The 20673-nt window shown below is 38.2% G+C and overlaps 1 long non-coding RNA gene across 1 annotated transcript in view; it reads left to right on the top strand.

Moving 5' to 3' along the window:
- Nucleotides 1-8120: 8120 nt before the first annotated feature.
- LOC110311197 overlaps nucleotides 8121-20673 on the top strand; it is a 17165-nt gene continuing 4612 nt past the window's right edge. Inside the window, exons 1-2 of the long non-coding RNA XR_002379937.1 lie at nucleotides 8121-8213; nucleotides 14292-14431. This is a non-coding gene — a long non-coding RNA (uncharacterized LOC110311197). The remainder of the gene's footprint in view (nucleotides 8214-14291; nucleotides 14432-20673) is intronic.

Raw genomic sequence — 20673 nt, 5'->3', positions numbered from 1 at the left:
TTTATACAGTACAATATAAGCATACTACTTTCTTTGTTGAAAATGTCTTCATGTAGCCCAAGTAGGCTTCAAACTTGCCATATAGTGGAGGATGGCCTTGCATTCAGTCTCTTCTTGGTTCTGTCTCCCCACATAGGTAATTCTAATCCAATTCAAAATAAATCAAATACTGAGAATTAAAAAAAATTGAAATGAGATATTTTAAGGTATTAAGATATTGTAATTTGCTCATCGTTAAAAATTATGTAGGGAATTATTTTTCTACCAAATAACTAATTTATTTGCCTGAAGAATTATACTATGAAGAGGCTAAAATAACAGCTCTGTTCATGTCAAATATAAATATAAACATGTTTCAGATAAACACTAAGTTAAGCACAAGACTTCTTTAACATCTTCTTTCCTGAGGTTTTAGTTTTACCACCTTGAAGTCCATTTAGAGTACAAAAATCTTATCACACCTATGGAGAAAGGAAAAGCGGACTTTGCAAATGTCAGTAATTATTTACAGTTCACGCAATCCTTTAAGAATAGGGCAAGGGAAGTAGAGCTAACATTACAAGTCATCACATGCCATCCCTTATAAGTACTTTAGTCGGCACTTTAATGTGACATTAGCCCTTCCCTGTGGTTTAAGCTCCATATGATGAGCACAGGAGACGAGAGAGCCTCAGGAGGTCAGAAAGCTGCCTTCATCCTGGTTAGATTGCTGCTTTCATCCCAGCCTCTCACAGAAATATGAAGCAATGAATACAAAATAGACTCACAGGAAGGCATGGCAGTTGCCTTTTCAACCCTGAAGCTCTTTGTTTCAAAATCCTAATGATTAGTGATGATAAAACTGTATCTCAAACATCAAAACTAATTTTATGGTTTGAATTGGCAAAATGACAATGAATGTCTTGCTAATTTACACACTTACGAACAACAAAGTATCTCCTTAAAGTACTGCAATCTCTCTCTATGATTCTGAAATAATTTACATTAGCTTGTCTAAATCCTAGATTATATGGCATGTTTAGTCACAGAATTTTGTGGTGTCTATTTCTTACCATCATAATACTTAACTTTGCTTGTGTATAGCTGATTTCATTTCAGGCTAATTCCTATCCGATGTGTTTGATTTTCTTTTAAGAATTAACAAAAAATTACAAATTTACCACCTGAATGGGTACTACCAAGGTACCATGTGTCAGCAACTTTTTAAAATATGAAGTTTTAGAATGTTTTTGTCTATGTATGTAATTTTTCTTGTAATGAGCACATAGGTCAGAAAGCAAAAATGACAAAGGAAATAGGTGAAAGCATTATTTTCTTTGGGGATTTCTTTCACCACTATTGCTTCATTTTCACTAGCATTTCATGTGGGGTTATACCTGTTCTCCAAGAGAATCCTATTGGAGACAGCCTTTTTTCAGCAGAGCTTAAGAGTAATTCACTATCAATGTATATACTGTGTTTACCCATAAATGTGATACTATCTTAGCCATATACTTTCTCCAAGAACGGCACATGATTACCAAGAAAAATTATTAAACCAGTGAGACAAAACATTAAAATATTAATGGTAGATATCTCTAAATTAATTGTCTACTTTCATGGCTGTCTTGTTTTAATTGTTATTTCTAAATTGAAAACACATAACACAAATAATAAATAATATTTCAGGAGTCATCTCTTCATCTATGTATTAAATACAAGAAGTTTTTTTTGAAGGATTTTGATGTTTACTTTGAAGCAAAGGAAATAGGTAAATACATACCATGCCTTCCATAATTTTATTAGTTACAAAGTACTAACATCGTAGAAAAATATTTGTAAAAGTAAACTATGTCAATGTTATTTGAAACTTGCCAAATAAGAAATTGATATCATCCTAAGTGAGGTAACCCAGTCACAAAAGAACACACAGGATATGCACTCAGTGATAAGTGGATATTAGCCTAGAAGTTCAGAATACCCAAGATACAATTCACAGACCACATTAAGCTCAAGAAGAAAGACCAAAGTGGGATGTTTAAGTCCTTCTTAGGAGGGAAAGCAAAATACTCAAGGGAGGAAATATGGAGACAAAGTGTGGAGCACAGACTGAAGGAAAGGCCATCAAGAGACTGCCCTACCTGGGGATCCATCCCAGAAATAACCACCAAACCCAGACACTATTGCAGATGCCAACAAGAGCTTGCCAACAGGAAACTGATATAGCTGTCTCCTGAGAGTCTCTGCCAGTGCCTGACTAATACAGAAGTGGATGCTCACAGTCATCCATGAGACTGACTGCAGGGTCCCCAATGAAGGGGCTACAGAAATGACCCAAGGATCTGAAGGGATTTGCAGCCCCCTAGGTGGAACAACAATAAGAACTAGCCCGTAACCTCAATGCTCCCTGGGACTAAACCACTACTCAAAGAAAACACACGGAGACTCATGCTCTAGCTGCATATGTAGCAGAGGATGGCCTACTCTGTCATCAATGGGAGGAGAGGCCTTTGGTCCTGTGAAGGTTCTATGCCCCAGTATAGGAGAATGCCTGGGCCAGGAATTAGGAGTGGGTGGGTTGGGGAGCAGGGGGAGGGAAAAGCAGATGGGGATTTTCAGAGGAGAAACTAGGAAAAGGGATAACATTTGAAATGTAAATAAAGAAAATATCTAATTAAAACAAAAGAAATTGAAAACCACTGTTATCAATGGAACTTAAATATATTATGAATCTGCAAAAGGTCTGTTTCCAAAACTGCCATACTTTTTGAGTAACACCCCACTCTCCTATCTTCTACATTCAGAATTCTTTTATTTCAGGATTTGCCATCCTTTTAGTCTCCAGTTTTTAATAAATGAGTTCATTTTTTGATAGTTTCATATATATACACACTTGTGTTTGTGTGTGGGGTGTGTGTGTGTGTAATATATATTATATATAGTAATTTGAATATATAAATTTAGCCAAGCAATAGTAGCAAGTATTTCAAATATGCCTATAATGTCTCTAGTCATAGCTTGTTAATCAGGTTTTCAGAGGCTGGTATACATTTCTTCCTATGGATAGATGGACCACAAAATGAAACAGAAGACAGTTGATTAGCCAACAACCATTCTAGCACTATTGTATACACATAGGCACACATTGACCCATATTTGCTCTTTAGGGCTTATGCTTTGTAAAAGACCCTTATTGCCTTTCTTGCTATCTGTCTCCATCACTCTTTTCTGTCACTTTGACAACTATTGAACAGGAAGAAAGTTTCAGCTTAATACCAAATAGTTTTCTCTGTATTTTATAACCAATGTGGGCTGTATTTTCAGCAATAGTGTTTTCTCTTCTACATCTCAGAGACAAAAAGAGGATTGATAAGAGGCAATATTGTGTTTCCAACTTCTATGACTTACATGAATGTGTTCTAGTTAGTAATGAACACTATTTATTTTATACTTAAGACAGATGAGATAATGGTTGTCATCAAAAGACATGTCCAATAGGAAAGTCACCAGTGTAGAAAACATTTATAAGACTTACGTTTTTCAGATGTGAATTTAAGTATAGATCAATGGAGTAGAATTAAAGCATGAACATAAAAGCCTGTATATACCTTAAAAGATGTCAACATGGAAGGTATATTTAAAGAAATTATAATATTTTGCATCTCCTCTGTAAAGAATGTTCATTTATATAACATGTAAATATATTTTCTAACATTTTCTATTGTCGCTGCAAGGTAATAGTGTTGTATAGAATATGACAAGCATTAAATTATTGCACAACTTTTTTGCAAGTTGAATGCATTAACTAAATAAATGAAGAAAATGCAGCACTATAATCAAGACATATATGGAGTCAATTCCTTATCTCATTGATCCCTTTAACCGTATGACAATTATTTCATCCTTTCTTCAAAAAAACTAATAAACAAGCATTGTCCAACTGGAGAATTTAAACTTCCACCCAATTTCAAGAGTAATTGATGAAATTAGTAGAAAACACATAGAGAATCTATTACAAATTGTTTTCCTTGGAGAACTATCTAAACGTTGGTGGTTATGGAGTCCTCACAAATCTTTACTATCAATTTGATCTTTTAATAGCACATACTTGGATTTTCTCCAACACTAAGGTACATTGGAAATGTGATATACTTTGAAGTCTTCATTTCCCTCTCTTTCATTTCCTTCCATTCTTTGTTTTCAGGGACTAGAGCATCTGCTGCCAATTAGGCTCATCAGCACTGTACCACAGAGCTCCTGCTGGTGCCTTCACTCTTGTTAGTGAATCAGCAGGGGCATGTGTTTGGAATGGAATTTTAACCTCTGCCCTAACAGAGTCCACATAGGGTCTATTCATTCATGTGCAGTGCTCTGAAGACCAAGTACATGCAGACATGAAGCTTCTGATGTTACAGTAACCAGACAATGAAGTCTTCATTAAGATCATATCATAGGTGTTGGAACTTCTGTGCATTTTCACAACTGCCAAATGAGAGATGCAAACACTGTTTTCCAAATACCACTGACAACTACTAAGGGTCACTATCTTCACTGTTCCTCTATTCCTAAGAGACATAAATTGGAAACAATCTAGATACCCCTCCACAGAAATAAGATGGATAATGAAAATTTGGTACAATTGCACAATGGTGTGTTACTCAGGCAAATGGGATACAGACCTAAACAGAAAATTTTCAATAAAGGAAACTCAAGTGGCTGAGAAACACTTAATGAAATGATCAACACCCATAACTACTAGGAAAATTAAAATCAAAAATTTACTTTGAGTTTTTCTCTGACACATGTTAGAATTCCCAGGATCAACAAAAGAAGTCACAGCTCATGCAGCAAAGGGTCTGGAGTAAGATATGCATTCATATATTGCTGGGGAGAGTGAAAATGCAATAACCTACTATAGAAATGGGTGTTCTGCTTCCTCTGAGAGATGGGAATCAATCTACCTCAAAATTTGTTGGTACCATTCTTGAGTATATATCCAAAGGGTATACAGAGATACATACTCACCCATGTTCATGGTTACTCTTTTCATAATAGCCAGACATTGGAAACAGCCTAGGTGTCCCTCAATGAAAGGATTGATAAAGAAAATGTGGTACATTTACACAATGGCGTATTTCTTAGCTGTTAAAAATTATTTAATGAAATTTGCAGGCAAATATATAGAATTAGAACAACATGAGTGAGGTGTCTCAAATCAGAAAGACAAATATGGCCTGTATTTTGCTTATATATGGTGATTAGCTGTGAAGTCAAGATAACCAAGCTACAGTCTCTAGAACCAAAGAGATTAAGTACAGGAACAAATAGGCTTTCTATGAAAGAGAAATAGAATAGATATGGAATCATGGAGCATTGAAGAAGAGGCTAACACAGGAAAATCAAGTGGAGAAGGGAAGATGAAAGATGGAACAAGGAAAGAAATGTTATGTATGGCAGATAAAATTAAAAGTTATTTGAGGGTTAGTATGAAAACCTGATGAAATAGATGCTTCCTAAAATATATAGATCTATAAAGGCAATCTGAATGCAATTGCCAAGTAATAGAGCAGACTGAGTCCCACATGGCCATCTCTTGTCACCAAATGAAGCTGCAAGCATGAAGATTAGAGTACATTTAACTGAGTTATTGGCCAAAGGGTTTGGTCCCCTTATAGTTTGTTCTCCACAAATATACATTAGGACCATATGTTGAAGACAACACTAACACAATTTATTGAATATGGAGATGTTGAACTGGTATCTACATAAAGCCTTCACCCCTTTGTGCTACCATTTTGGGTATAGGCAAGTACTCTGCAAGCTACTAAAAGAGAAATGTCAAAAACAAACTTTTCTATCTACAATTGTGTACTGCCTACAAGGTATTCTAGGGCAATGATGGCACAAAACTTGTGGGGGTTACTACCCAATATGATTTGACTTAACGCCAATTCGTGAGTTTGCTTGGGTGACCAAGAACTGGAGACTAGTTAGACCTCGCATAAAACCAAATACTACAGGTCTAAAAACCAACAATAACAATAAGAAAGAAAAAAAACTGAGCCACAAAATGACTTGTAATGATATTCTAGCATACTCACTCTAACAGTGTCTTGTTCAGCCATCATCAGAAATGCTTCCTCCTGCAGCAGGTGGGAACAATACAGAAACCCTGAGACAGATATTGTATAGTCAGAGACTTTGCAACATTCATCCCTAAAATAAAGTCTTCATCAAATCTCTCTCCGTGGGACTCAAGAATCCCAAAAGAAGAGGATGCCTAAACATTATAAGAGCCAGAGAGGAGTGAGGACACCATGAAATCAAGCACTGGAGGCCAATGTATAAATGAACTCACAGACACTGAACCTGCATGCACAAAGCATGCACAGGTCTACACCAAATGGATCCTAGAGCTAAAGGAGTAGTGGATACATGGCCTCCTCCTTAATCCAATAATAATCTCCAGTTGATAACTTCTTAACACATGAAAAAAAGAGAATACTTTCTTCCAAGGGCATCTCACCAGGACCAAGGTAACAAACTACTTGTAATGGTAGTTTTCTTGCCCAAGATCATATGGTCAACAGAGAAATTCAAGGGCAACAAAATATAAGAGCGTTTTTGTGTCAGATTTTCTTTTTTAATTCAATTATTTTACCTTATTTTTATTTTATTCATATTTTAAATTTTTTTTTCCTGCTCCTCCCTGTGTTCTTCTCCTCCTTCTCTCTCCTGTAGGGTGGATCTCAAGTTAGGTCAGTCATTGGTTTGACATTCACTCAGTCTCTGCTCCATTTTTATTCCTGTACGTCTTGTAGTCAGGACAAACTTTCAGAAGAATGTTTTGTAGGTAAGTTAGTGTCCACCTCCCTCTATTGGAACTCCCAAGGGAGGACGCTTGAATCTCAGTCTCAGAGAGCCCTCAAGAGTCAAGGGTGTTTTACTCTGTTCATTTTCCTGTGGAGTCTCTATCTCCACCAGGGGCCCTCAATCCATCCCCCAACTCTTCACAGTATGCCACAAGTTCTGTCCAATATTTGGCTTTGGGTCTCTGCATCTGTTTCGGTCAGCTTCTGGGTGGAGCTTTTTAGAGGGCAGTTATTCAGGGCTCTTGGCTGCAAGCATAATAGAGTATGATTAGTAGTGTCAGGTGTTGGTGCTTGTCCATGGAATGGATTTCAAGTTGGGCTGGTTATTGGTTGGCCATTCCCTAGGTCTCTGAATCATTTTTGTCCCTGCATTTCTTTTAGATAGGACAAATTTTGGGTGGAAAGCTTTGTGGATATATTGGTGTTCTTATCCCTCCCCCAGTGGGTCTTTTCTGGCTACAGGAGATGGCCACATCATGGTCCACATCCCCACTGCTATCTCACATAAAGTCACCCCCATAAACTCCTGAGAGCCTTCCCTATCCCAGGTCTCTGAAACTTCCTAGAGATGCCCTACCCGACCCTTCATCCCCACCTGCTGCTAATTCTGATTCAATCTCCTGCCCCTCTGGCCCTCTCTCCTGTCTCTTCCTACACCTGACCTGAACCACACTCACTCCCCTCCACTTCCCCTCTGCCACCCAGATCTTTCCCTCTGTCTGTCTCTTATGACTAGTGAGATTCAAGCATCATCACTTGGGCCTTTGGGCCCTCCTCCTCCTCCTCCTCGTCTTCCTCCTTCTCCTCCTCCTCCTTCTTTTTTAATAGTTCTGCCCATTTACAGTTCAAATGATATCTCACTTCCTGGTTACCCCTCCACAAAACCCCCATGCCACATCCTCCCTCTCTTCCCTCCCCTTTTCCTCTATGAGGTTGCTCCCTCACTTTCCAATCTACAGCTCTAGCATTTCCCTCCACTGGGTCATCAAATCTCCACAGGACCAAGCGCCTACCCTCCCATTGATGTCAGACAAGGTCATCCTCTGCTACATATGAATCTGGAGCCATTTTCCCTCCTTATGCACTCCTTGGTTGTCTAGTTCCTGGGAGCATTGGGTGGTCCTGCCAGCAGATGTTGTTTTTCCTATGGAGTTGCAAACCCCCTCTTCTCCTCCAGTCCTTCTACCAGGTCACCCACCCTCGAGCTCACTCTAATGGTTGGTTCTAAGCATCCACATCTGCATCAGGCAGTTGTTGACCGAACCTCCCAACAAACAGCCACACCCGGTTCCTGTTAGCAAACTTCTCTTGGCAAAGGCAGCAGTATCAGGATTGGTGTCTACAGACAGGATGGATCCCCAGGTCAGGCAGTCCCTGGATAGCCCTTCCTACAGTCTCTGCTCCCTTCCTAAGGTCTCTGCTCCATGTATTTGTCTGTCTATCCTTTGGACAGGAACATTTATAGGTTAAAAGTTTTGAGATGGGTGGAAGGCCCCATCTCTCACCTGGGGACCATGTCTATCTACTGGAGGTGGTCTTTACAGGTTCTTTCTCCCCTTCCCTGCACATTTTGGCTAAAGTTATCTCCGTAGTGTCCTGGGAGCCTCTCATTTTCCTGGCATCTGGGACCCTCCAGTGGCTATCCCCCATTCCTCATGCCCCACTGCTATGTATTTTTTTTCTATTTACTGACCTTCTATACCTATGTCCCTGCCCCTCCAGTGCCTGATACTGACCCCCTTATTTCCTTTCTTTCTCTCTCCCTCCCAGGCCCCTCCTCCCTCTACCTCCCGAGACCATCCTGGTCTCCCCTCAATGCAGGACTGAAGCAGCCATACTCCTTCCATACTCCATCCAAGGTCTTTCTTCCTATGGTCTGTGGGTTGTATTGTTCAGCTTCTTTGAGTGTGTGGAGTGTAGCTTGGTTATCCTTTATGTACTTTATGGCTAATATTTATTTATAAGTGAGTGCATACCATTGATGTCCTTTTGGGTCTCACTTACCTCACTGAGAATGATATTTCCTAGTGTCATCCATTTGCCTGCAAATTTCTTGATGTCCTTGATTTTAATAGCTGAGTAGTATTCTATTGTATAAATGAACCTCATTTCTTTTATCCATTCTGAAGGTGATGGATATCTGGTCCCCCCCCCCCAGTTTCTGGCTTTTATGAATAAAGCTGCTATGAACATGGTGAAGTGTGTGTCCTTGTGGTATGGTGGAGCATATTTTGAGTATATGCACAAGAGTGGTATAGTTGGGTCTTCAAGGAGAACTGTTTCCAAATTTCTGAGAAACTGCCATATTGATTTACAGAGTGGTTTTACAAGTTCGCACTTTCGATAGCAATGGAGGAGTGTCTCCCGTGTTCCACATCTTGCCAGCATGTGCTATTGCTTGAGTTTTTGAATCTTATAAATTCTATGAGTATAAAATGAAATCTCAGGGTCATTTTGATTTGCATTTCTCTAAAGACTAAGGACATTGAACATTTCATTAAGTGTTTCTCAGCCATTTGAGATTTATAGGTTGGGAATTCTGTTTAACAGTGTATCCAATTTTTAATTGAGTGGTGTTGTTAGTGTCTAACTTATTGAGATCCTTATAAATATTGTATATTAGCCCTCTGTCAGATGTAGGATTTGGGAAGATCTTTTTCCCAATCTGTAGGATGCAATGTTGTTCTGTTGACAGTGTACAGAGACTTTTCAGTTTCAATTCATTCCTTTATTACTGTTGATCTTAGTGTCTGAGCTATTGGTCAGGAAGTTGTCATCTATACCAATGAGTTCAAATCTATTTTTCACCTTCTATTCCATTATATTTAGTTTATCAGATTTTATGTTGTGGTCTTTATCCACTTGGAGTTGAGTTTTGTGCTGAGTGATAAATATGGATCTATTTTCATTGAAGATGCTTTTTTTTCCACTGGATGGTTTTGGCTTCTTTGTCAAAAATCAACTGTTCATACGTGTGTGGGTTTATTTCTGGGTCTTTGATTAAATTCCATTGTTCATCCTGTCTGTTTCTATACTAATATCATGCAGTTTTTATTAGTGATGTTCTGTAGTACAGCTTTAAATCAAGGATGGTGATACATCCAGAAGTTCATTCATTGTACAGAATTGTTTCAGCTCTCCTAGGACTTCTTGGTTTTTCATATGAAATTAAGAACTACTCTGTCACAGTTTGTAAAGTATTGTGTTGGAATTTGAATGTGAATTGCATTGAATCTAGAGATTGCCTTTGGTAAGATGGCCATTTTTATGGTGGTTATTCCCCCAATCCATACACATGAGAGATCTTTCCATCTTCTAATATCTTCTTCAATTTCTTTCTTTAGAGAGGTAAAGTACTTTTCATACAGGTCTTTCACTTGCTTGGTTAGAGCTACACCATGATATTGTATATTATTTGTGGCTCTTGTGAAGGGTGTTGTTTTCCTGATTACTTTATCAGTCCATTTATTGTTTGTATAAAGGAGAGCTACTTATTTTAAGTTAATTTTATATTCAGCTACTCTGATAAAAGTATCAGCTGTAGGATTTCATTAGTAGAGTTTTGGGGGTCACTTATGTATACTATCATATCATCTGGTAATAATGATGCTTTTAATTCTTCCTTTCCAATTTGTATGAATGTGATCCCTTTTAGTTCCCTTATTGCTCTGGCTAGAATTTCAAGTGTTATATTGAAGTGATATGAAGAGAGTGTATAGCCTTGCCTTGTCCCTGATGTTAGTGGAATTGCTTGAAGTTTTTCCAAAGACACTTTCAACTCTAGAAGTTGAATGACTCCTTCATTCACTCAAATTTGCTTATCTTTGAGAAAAATGGGTGAGAGCCAGCCCTAAGGTACGTTTTACTGTGTATATCAACAGCTTTCAGAGTGTTGCTTGATCTACCAAGCAGCTTTTGCCTCTGTTTTGAGGATGGAGTGTGTCTGTGCACCTGGGTGAAAATCTAAATGGTGTCCTCTGTCTGGTACCATCCACACAGCAGAGAGTAATAAATGAGTATTTTTGGAAGTAGCATTGTATAGATTTGTGAGTCTTTTCTTTTTTTTTCTATGGAAAATTCATGAAACTATTACCATGTTAAGACACAAAATTACAAAATTAAGGGCACCATATATCCTTGAGTTTGGGACATTGACACTCATGTAAGATTCCAACATAAATGAGCCCTTACATGTTTTGAAAATTAAGGTATTAGAATGTCACATATGCTCAGGATGTATTGCTCCAGACAGTGATAGAAAAGATTAATTTTTATGAATATTTTGGAAGTAATTATTTGTCAATACTTTTGTTTCATTTTCCTCTCTGATACATAAATTTTTACAGAAAAATATTCATATTTTCATTTTACAAAAAAACCACATCCAATCTTTCTTACCCTATATATGTAACTAATATATGTTACTTCACAAATATATATATATTCTCAAGTGGGTTTTTAAAGGTTCATATAACTTATTCCAATCTAACTTTACATCTTCTAACCATTGTACATTCATATTTATTTGAACTTTACAAACAGAGATAATATACTCACTAAACATTATCTAATAATATTTGTACACATTATAATTATCAGAATTTACAGTGTCATAGTTTTTGATTACCATTGTTGCAGGGGTCTTTGATAGTTATAATAACACAGCTTTATAGGTCTTTTAAAAAGGTATATTCTCACAATGCTCTTTCAAAAAAGATTTAATATATATATAAAGTTTCATTTATATTCAGGTGTTATTCCGATAGAATATTTTACACACACAAACCCATTCAATAAATATCTTAATGAAAATATTTTATAAAATTTTGAAAATAAGCTAAATATAAAAATGATGCTATCTATGGAATTTTGAAACATTCTATTCAAGGCATATTCAGGTGGGAGCCTGATTCCAAGCAATACAGCTTCTTTTGCTGTGGTTGTAAACGACATAGGAAAAGCAATGATACCACATCCAAATCTCAGAATAGAACATGAAGTGAGTAAATTCCTGGATGTGGTAGCTGGTTAGGCTACTAGATCAATTGAATACACACTTAACTTCAAGAGAAAAAAAGACAGAAGTTCATGTTGAAAAGACATCATCTTATAATTAACTAAATATGGCCCTCACAGAATGATTACTGCCACAAAACATCTTGATCAACCTGCATTATGTATATTAAATATTTGGGACTTACTAACTAGATAATATAGTGACTAAAATATATCGACAGACTCGCACCTATCTTCTTTCATAAAAATTAAATATCTCATACTTTTGGAGTGATGAATTCTTAATAATTTAAGGCAGTTTAAAATTCCTGAATTTAGATCTTACACACACACTGAATGACTTTCTAAATGTCTAAGGAAAAAAAACAGCATTTATTTTTGAAAAGTTTCTTTCTGTTTGGGTACATATATTGCTCACATCTCTGCAGATTTTGTAGCACGGTAATGTTGTCATTCTAAAATCTACCTCTCTGAATAAATGATCTGTCTCTTAACCAATTCACTGTAGACCAATGCCAAAAAAATTCAGCAGGAAGTTGATTGACGTGTACCATATGTTCTCTCTGAAATTTGAGAGAATTCATCTAACACATATGGTGAATTTCGATTACTCTAAACCCAAACTCCATGCCTGTATTATTACATCTGGTCTGTATTTCTTTATTTCACCCACAGTTATGCTTTCACAGTTAAGACACTGAGCTGTGCCTTCAGCTTACTTTTCATTCTTTTTCACCAGAAACATCAGCTTAAAATACTCTAAATCTTTTGAAATCCTGCTGTCAAAGATATTTGTAAATTAAATTATGGTACACTTCTTGTAGAACCAGCCATATGATATTTTTACCTTGAATCTCTGAATATGGAAAAAGTCTTTGCAAATGAAATTAAACTCCTGTACTATGTTACATATATTTTCCATGTGTCTTACGTTTTTGTTAGTTTTATTTTTGGTTTTCAGGATTTGAAAAGAGAAATTTAATACTCTAAGTCATTGACTGAAGATACTGATCTTTCTTATTTTCATAAAATAGTTCTTAAGACCACTTAGCTGACTATTTCTGTGAGGAAAGGTTCACAGCTATAGAGCTACTTCATGGAATACCTAGCATGTACACACCAGAATTGATCATAAAATTTCAATTTAATGATCTTATCAATGATCCATAGCAAGATAAGAAAGTGAGTGTTTATAACTTTTGATACATGTATTTATTTGTGTGGGGGGAAGTCTGAGAAAAACTGGCAGAAGTAAGTTAATCACTTCCATTACATTGGCTCTGGTCATTCTGCTTGGTGCCAAATTACCTTTACCCACTGAGCTATCTCACTAGCAAACAATACCCCAGCTATCCTCCAAACATATCTCCAATTTTATAAAACTTCACAATATGGTGTCCACCTTGTCAGAGCATGTACAAAGTAATTAAGAAAAGTAGCACAAAAATATGTGTAATGAAAACTTAAAATAAACAGTATTAGTTACATTGTAATAATAACAACAATAATAAAGCGCATGACATATTAGATCTCAAAAAGCATAAGAACATTTAAGTTGAAGTATATGTTTGTTTGTTTTTTTATTTCTGTTGAGCAGGATTGATGAAATTGTAATGATTTAAGGAAGCTTAACAAGCCCAACATTTAAGTTCCAGGGTGTTAAGGTTGGCCAACAAAGTAGGGTAAAAAATGAGTAGAGAAAAAAAAAATGGTTTATATAAATATTACCTAATTCTTCACACTCTTTTCCCTGCAAAGCTGATCTCAAGCTTAAGAACTCTGCTTATGCTGTGCATTAAACCTGGCTTCCATGATTGCTCACTGTGTGCCCTACTATAAAAGGTTCCAAAAATCATTTTGAATTGCTTCCCAGGCCAAGGATGTAGAAAGCCAATCCTTTTCTTATAAACAAGATCAGATGTAGCTTTTATTTGTTACCCCTCTTAGTACACTGAAGCACTATAAAGCCACAGATGCCAGCTACCACCCTCTTTCTCAGTTGGAGTTATGTTGAGTGGCAGAGTTTGTAAAGGCGCCTCCTTGGCTTAAATATTTTCTATAGATGCCAATTTCCATTCTTATAGAGCATTTAAAATACATCCATTTTGGATTTAAGGAAAAGAAAATATGTAATTTCTGTGAGAAGAGAAAACCTAAATTTGAATCCTGTTAGTCCTCTAGTCTATCATGATACTTGCAGTCCCGCATGTAAGGGTATAGGAAGAGATAAAAGGAGTTATCTTAAAGCATCATTTGAGTTTTAGACTCATGGGCATATGCAGTACAAGGGTAATAGAGGAAGCCCTTTCTGTAATTCCCTCTCATTTGTACATCATATTTTATATAGTATTCACATCTTGGAATATTGTAAAGTATTAAATACAGAGAAGATACTGATCATGTAAGGTTTTATCCACTCCTTAGGGCTGTAGCACTACTGTGTCACAGGCCGTCAAGTTGAAACAACAGTGATGCTGAGGTTTGACTCAGGTGGATGTGGTACTGGGCTTTTCCGAAGTATTGGGTAAAAGTTGAAGAGATTTATTCCCTCATAGTTCAAATAGGTAAGTTCCTACCATCAGAGGTTGGGTCTTCTAGAGTAGCAGTTCTTTCTGGGTCACGACTACTTTGGGGTTGAAAAGCACTTTCACGGGGGCTGCATATTGTTGTTTTAGATAGATTCTCACTCTGTAGTTTAGGCTAACCCAGAACTCACTATGTTGTCCAGGCTGGCAAGAAACTTTTAACAGTCCTCCTGTCTGGCCTTTCCCTCTGAGTCCATATGTGCTTCAAGTTTTTCTTCTCTCTGTCTCTGTCTCTCTGTCTCTCTCTGTATTTCTCTGTGTCTCTGTATCTCTGTCTCCATCTCTGTCTCTGTATCTCTGTCTCCATCTGTCTCTCTGTGTCTCTCTCTGTCTCTCTCTCTCTCTCTCTCTCTCTCTCTCTCTCTCTCTCTCTCTCTCTCTCTCTGTGTGTTATTTATTTACATTTCAAATGTTGTCCCCATCCCGGTTTCCCCTCTGCAACTCCCCATCCCATCACTCCTCCCCTTTGTCTCTAGGAGGGTGCTCCCCTACCCACCCCCCCATTCCCACCTTACCATTCTAGCACCCCTTTATGGGGGGATATTAAGCCTCCATATGACCAAAGGCCTCACCTTCCACTGATGCCAGATAAGACAATCTTCTGCTACATATATAGCTGAAGCCATGGGTCACTCAGTGTGTACTCTTTGGCTGGTGGTTTAATCCCTTGGACCTCGAAGGGGGGGGGTTGTCATTGTTCTTCCTATGGGGTTGCAATCTCCTTCAGCTCCTTCAGTCCTTCCCTTCACTCTTTCATTGGGTTCCCAGGGCTCAGTACAATGGTTGACTGTGAGTATCTGCATCTGTATCAGTCACATGTTGGCAGAGCCTCTCAGGGGACAGCTATATCAGGCTCCTGTCAGCATGTACTTCTTTGTATCAGCAATAGGGTTTGATATCTACAGGTGGAATGGATCCATAGGTGGGCCGGTCTCTGGATGGCCTTTGCTTTCATCTCTGCTCCGGTTTTTTGTCTCTGCATTTCCTTTAGATAGGAACAATTCTGGGTAAAGTTTTTGAGATTGGTGGGTGGCCCCATCTCTCATCTTGGGGCAGTGCCTATGTCCTGGAGATGGTCTTGACAAGTTCTATCTCCCAGATAGTTGGGCTAATATCATAACCATTGAGTCCTGGGTACCTCATGCTTCCCTGGCATCTGGGACTTTCTAGTTGCTACCCCAAGTTCCCCATCTTCCACTGCTATATAATTCTGTTCATTAGATGCTGGAAAAGTTTTTAACTATAACACCCCTTCATGTTAAAGGTATTGGAGAGATCACGAATTCAAGGCCCATACCTAAACACAATAAAATCAATATATCAACAGTCAATATCAAATTAAAAGGAAAAAACCTTGAAGCAATCCCAATAAAATCGGGAACAAAACAAGGATACCCATTCTTCCCATATCTATTCAATATATTTCTCAAAGATCTAGGTAGAGCAATAAGGCAACAAATGGAGATCAAGGAGATATAAATTGGCAAATACCAAGTCAAGGTATCATGGCCACAGATGATATAATAGTATACATAAGTGAACCCCCACCCCCAAATTCCACCAGGGTACTCTTAAACCTGATAAACAACTTCAATGAATTAGCTGGATATAAAATTAACTCAAACAAATCAATACCCCTCCTCTACTCAAAGGATAAATAAATGGGCTGAGAAAGAAAATAGGGAAACAACACCATTCACAGTAGTCACAAATAATGTAAAATATCCTGGTGCAACTCCAGTCAAGCAAGTGAAAGATCTATATGACAAGAACTTCAAGTCTCTCAAGAAAGAAATCAAAGAAGACCTCAGAAAATGGAAAGATCTCCCATACTTGTGAATTGGTAGGATTAACATAGTAAAAATGGCCATCCTACCAAAAGCAATCTACAAATTTAACAAAATCTCCATCAAAATTCCAACACAATTTTCACAGACATGGAAAGAGAAATTTGCAAGTTCATAGGGAAAAGCAACAAACCAAGGATAGCAAAAATAATTCTTAATAATAAGAGAACTTCTGGGGGAATCACCATCCCTGACCTCAAGCTGCACTACAAAGCAATAGCAGTAAAAACTGGATAGTACTGGTACATGACAGACAGGCTGGAATAGAACTGAAGACTGAGAAATAACCCCACACAGTTATAGATACTTGATCTTTGACAAAGAAGCCAAAAATATACAATGGGTAAAAAAAAAAAAAAAAAAAAAAAATCTTCAATAAATCATGCTGGTCTAAGTGACAGTTTCTATGTAGAAAAATGAAAATAGATCCATAGTTGTCACCTTGCACAAGCTCAAGTCCAAGTGGATCAAGAACCTCAACATAAAACCAGATACACTAAATCTAGTAGAAGAGAAAGTGGGAACTAGGCTCAATCTTATTGGCACAGGGGAATTTCCTAAAGAGAACTCCAATGGATCAGACTCTAAGATCAAGAATTGATAAATGGGACCTCAAGAAACTGAAAAGCATATGTAAGGCAAAAGACAGTTAATAGGACAAATCGGCAACCTTCAAGTTTGGAAAAAAATCTTCACTAACCCCACATTCTATAGAGGGGTAATATCCAAAACATATAAAGAACTCAAGAAGCAAGCTAACCTCCAGAAACCCAAACATCCCAATGAAAAAAATAAGGTAGAGAGCTAAACAGAGCATTCACAAGAGAGAAATCTTGAATGGCCAAGATCACTCAAAGAAATGTTCAAAGTACTTAGTCATCAGGAAAATGCAAATCTAAATGACCCTGAGATTCTACCTTACACCAATCAGAATGGCTAAGATCAAATCTTAGATGACAGCACATGTTGGCAAGGATGGGGAGAATGAGGAATACCTCTCCATTGTTGGTGGGTTTTCAAACTGGAACAACCATGCTGGAAATGAACATGGAGTTTCCTCAGAACATTGGAAATAAACCTACCTGAAAATCCAGCTATTCTACTCCTGTGCTTATATACCCAAAAGATGCCACACCATGCCACGGGGACACGCTCTCTATTATGTTATTAGTGGCCTTATTTGTAATAGCCAGAAACTGGAAACAATCCAGATATCCCACAAATGAAGAATACATACAGAAAATATGCTTCATTTACACAATAGAGTATTATTCGGTAATTAAGAACAAGGACATCATGATTTTTGCAGGCAAATGGACAGAACTGGAAAATATCCCGTGTGAAGTAACTCAGACCCCAAAAGACATACATGGTATGTCCTCACTAATAAGTAGATATTAGCCAAAGATTACAAAATCCCTAGGATACCATCCTCAGAACTCAAGGTTAACATGTATAAAGGCCCAAGTGAGGATGCCTCTATCCTGATTGGGAAGGAGAAGAAAATAATCAAGGGAGGCAGAGGGATGGAGGGACCTGGGTGAGAGATGGGAGAGGGAGGAGGAAGGGGGACATGATCAGTTATTTGGTGAGGGGAGACCTCAGGAGAAACCCTGAGGGCCAGCAGAATGAATGGAAATATGCAACCTCAGTGGGGGGCAGGGGGCAGGAGGAGGTTAGGTGACCCTCTAGAAAACACCAGAGTCCTGGGAGGTGAGAGACTGTCAGTACTCAAACAAAGGGACCTTAGAGGAAATGCCCAACAGTGGTGTGAGGGAACTGGTGGAGTCCATCTCCAGTAGAAAGACAGGGCATCAAGCGAATGATGGGCAGCCATCCCATATTCAAAAACTCTGACCCAGAATTGTTTCTGTCTAAAAGAACTGCAGGGACAAAAATGGAGAGGAGACTGAGGGAAAGGAAGTCCATGTAGTGACTGGCCCTACATGGGATCCATCTCAAAGGGAGGCTCTGAGGTTTGACACTATTACTGAGACTATGGTGTGCTTACAGAGCCTAGCATGATTGTCCTCTGAGAAGCCAAACAAGCAGCTGACTGAGACAGATGCAGATACTTAGACCCAACCACTGGACTGAAGTCAGGGACTCTTAGGGTTGAATAAGGGAAAGGTTGGAAGAAGCTGAGGAGGAGAGCCACCCCATAGGAAGACCAGCTGTCTCAACTTATCTGGATCCCTGAGATCTCTCAGACACTGAGTCATGAGCCAGACAGCATACAGAACATTGTCTGAGGCACTGACACATCCATAGAGGACTGCCTTGTCTAGCCTCAGTTGAGGAAGGGGCACCTATTCTCGAGGCCCCAGAGAGTAGAGAGGCTGGGCAGAGAGGGGAGTGGGGAACAACCTCTTGGAGACAGTGGGAAAAGGAATGGGTTGAGGAACTGTGGGAGAGGGAACTGCGAGGGGGGTAATAGCTGAACTATAAAAAAATAAAAGCAATTTTTAAAAATCTCCTTATTTTGAGATGCATCATCACTTTTGATATTTATCTTGACCCTACCGTTAGTAGATAGAATAAATATTTGCAATATAAGATGGAAAAAGAAATAATTTTACATCATTTCATTTGGAAAAACAAAGTGTGATGTACATTTTCCTCAGAGCAATAAAATAAGACCTCTATGTTCCTCTGTGTTCTTGGAGGGTATTAAAATGCCTTATGTCTTTTTAAAATCATCTGACACTAACTGTCTTAGAAGACAACTCTGAACTCCCAATGATTCTAGCCAAATAAAAACTATTCTTAGGCACAAACCTCGTCACCTTATTGAAAAAGGAGAAATTTTATTGTTTAGGGATGTTAATATATCACAGAGTGACAATATGGTACCACATTTTACCTTTGAACTTATATTTTTAAAAGTGACATATTATAAAAAGTCACTTACTCCTGGCATAAGAACTACATTCCAATGGATAAATCTGAGTTTAGAAAACACATAAATTAGGAAGTGATTATCCACACTACAAATGATTCACTGCAGGGTTGCTGTAAATACCTACTAGCTATTTTAATTGTTTACATTTCAGTAACTCCTGCATAGAAGGTCTAGGTGGAATAAAAATGCTTTAATGCTAAAAACAAATTCCTAAGGACCAATTAGAAATAAAGAATAAAATAGTCAGTAAATTGCAAAAGCCCTAAAGGACAAGATATGAAGTATGTTATTTTGGGAACCAAGGAGCTAAGAGAATGTAAATGTATGTGTGTCCTACAGCAAAGAAAAAGAGCTTTGTAGACCTACTGTCAAAGTGTTTGTAAATCAAAGTAACACAGATGGTCCCATAATTAAAAGCCATGGCTTCTCTTCAAGAGGACTCAAGTTCAATTCCCAGTAGTCTGAAACTCCAGTTCCAAGGAGATCTGATGTTCTCTTTTTTCCACACATAGGCACCAGGCAGGCACTTGCAACAGAGCCTTATATACATTATAAACACTCATATATACAAATAAAATGAGTTAAAATATCCATGAATCATACCAAACCATCTAAATATGGTTACATTTACATGGGAAAAATTTGGTCACACTGAAACTTTTTAAAATTAATTAATTTATTTGTTAATTTTTTTTTACCTCCCAATCACTGTCCCCTCTTCTCTCCACACCAGGTTCCCCTCAACCCCCAATGCTTCATGGCATATCACCTTTCTGCAGGATTAGGCATATCCTCTCCCTTTGAAGCAGCCCTGTTGGGGAATGGATTCCACAATCAGGAAATGGTTTTAGAGACAGTCCCTACTCCAGTTGGGGGACCCACTTGGACACTGAGTTGCACATCTGCTTCATATGTGCTAAAGCTGGGGGAACTCTGTCCAGCCCATGTATGCTTTTTAGTTGTTGGCTGAGTCTCTGAGAGTTCCTAAGGGTTAGTTGGCACTATGGATCTTCCTATGGCATTCATGTCCCCTTCGGGCCTTCAATTCTTTCCCCAACTCTTCCATAAGACTGACCAACATCCGTCCAAAGTTTGGCTATGACTATCTGCATCTGTTACAGTCAGCTTCGGTGCAGAGCCCCTCAGAGGACAATTGTCTAGGTTCCTGTCTGCAAGCATAACAGATAATTTATAGGGTCAGGGATTGGTGCTTGTCCATGGAATGCCACGTTGAGCTGGTTATTGGTTAGCTATTTCCTCAGTCTCTGTTCCATCTTTTGCTCTAAATTTCTTTTCTTATTTTTTAATTAGGTATTTATTTCATTTACATTCCCAGTGCTATCCCAAAAGTCCCCCACCCACTCTCCCACCCACTCCCCCAACCACCCACTCCCACTTCTTGGCCCTGTTGTTCCCCTGTACTAGGCATATAAAGTTTGCACGACCAATGGGCCTCTCTTTCCACTGATGGC

This window comes from Mus caroli, chromosome 16 (assembly GCF_900094665.2).
Source record: "Mus caroli chromosome 16, CAROLI_EIJ_v1.1, whole genome shotgun sequence".
NCBI classification, from domain to species: Eukaryota; Metazoa; Chordata; class Mammalia; order Rodentia; family Muridae; genus Mus; species Mus caroli.
This window is presented reverse-complemented; position numbering and strand designations above follow the sequence as displayed.